Here is a 1,848-nt window from a genome sequence, read left to right on the forward strand (position 1 = left end):
GGAGTCGGCGCAATGCAGTGCCACAGAGAGAAAGTCTGAGCTGTCCACAGGTGAGGTGCCAGCTGCTCCGTGCTCCCACACATCTCTCATGCCTTGCATTTGGACGAACGCGTGCCCTCTTTGCTTGGAGGAGTAAACATGTAGGTGAGGAGTGAACGAGGCAGCAGGTGTCTGTGACTCATTTCAGAAAACACTGCTGAGGGTTTGATTCTGTGCATCTGGGGAGGTTTTTTTTTTTTCATTTTGAACTTCTGCGTAAGTCATAGCAAGGAACTGTGGGGCTTTGAATTTTAAAAGAACCCTGGCTGTCTTTCCAGGGTTCTTTTCTGGGTATGCTCCTCAGGGCATACCAAGCCGCATTCACTGGGAGGGAAGGGGGAGAAGGCAAACAGGGGCTGTTGCAGCTGCTGTACATAACGCAGGAAAAAAGATTGAAAGTCAGCCTTCTCCTTTGAGACCTGTTTCCATTCAGTTTCCTCTGTACACACCCAAGATTAATTTAATGCTTTTGCATTTGAGGACACTGACTGTCCTGAGTTGGTCCACATACAAGCTGAGAATGGCCTTGGTGACATGGGAAATCTTGCATTTATATGTTTTTTTGGGTAAAACTGGTTGCAGCAAGGAGCACCGCTGTGCAAACGGCCCTTCCTCCTCCTGAAACAGTGCCACAGCGGGGACGGCGTGGTTCAGCTTGCTGGCTTTGGAAACAGCAGCTGCAGGTAGAAATCCACCTGGGCACGGTATTTTGGAAATATTTCTCTCCACTTGCACTTCCATGAGTGAGTGTGGTCTGAAGCCAACGGCCTGCTGCAACCCCCCGGGGATGGGCAGTCCCGGCAGCAGACGTAGGTGTGCTTCTGATGCCATTAGCACTGGGCAGAGTGGTTTTGCTCTGTCTTTGGATGTGCAGATAACATGGGGCTTGTTTATCAGGGATGGCAGAAGGATGCTCTTAACATCTGATCCTCTCTTGGACATGCTCCCCGGAGCTGATGTTTGCTGACATGAGCCTTGATGTCTTCTTTTGGTCCAGAGAGATGGGTTTGTTAATGGCTTGATGGCATAAACGGTACTGAGAGTGCGGGAATCGTCTCTCTGACGCGCTAAAAGCATTTCAGCTCCTGCTCATGGCCCCGGTCTGTACATCTTGTCCATTGCAGGAGGCACAGAACCGGGGCTGGGCACTGCAGGCAGAACCAGAGGAGGGGCAGAGAGACTTTTCAGCCCCGCCAGACGGTTTTCAGCTCTTCCCTGCAGGGACTTTTAACGGCAGGCTTCCTGCTGCCACCACTCGGCCTTCCTGAGCCGCACTACGAGGCCGCCAGCTCTTCCTGGGTTTTAAGGACTCGGTGAATCTAAACGTGCCTCTAAACAGCCAGAAAGGCCGCTTTTTCGTTCGTGCTTCTTAAATTGGCAGGGCCCGGAGGTTTTCTTTGGGTGCTCCTGAAGGGCAGTGCTTTTTACTCGGAGGGGCGCTGACACCCCAGGAGATGGCGGCTGGGCTCTCCTCCGCCGAGGGCCCTGCGGGGAGGGCCGCGCTGTTTAGCTGCCGCTGCCCATAAACCCTCAGCCCCGGGGCCTCGGCACTGTCCGTAGCGGCCCCGGCTGGGGGCAGGGGGCTGGGATCGGCGTGGGGAGCCCCCAGCCCCGGGGTCGCCGCGGGCCCTGTGGGGGCGGCCTCGGGGGGGGGGGGGGGGGGGGGGGGCTCCGCCACCGCAGCGCCCTCGGCCCGGGCGCGTTCCCGGCACCGCCGCGCGTGCCCGCTGCCACCCCCACCTTAGAGGCGGGGCGGGGCCTCCGCCGCAGCAGCGCCCCCTGCCGGCCGCGCGCCCTGCCTGCCGCCGG

Source organism: Cygnus olor, chromosome 21 (assembly GCF_009769625.2).
Source record: "Cygnus olor isolate bCygOlo1 chromosome 21, bCygOlo1.pri.v2, whole genome shotgun sequence".
Classification (NCBI taxonomy): Eukaryota; Metazoa; Chordata; class Aves; order Anseriformes; family Anatidae; genus Cygnus; species Cygnus olor.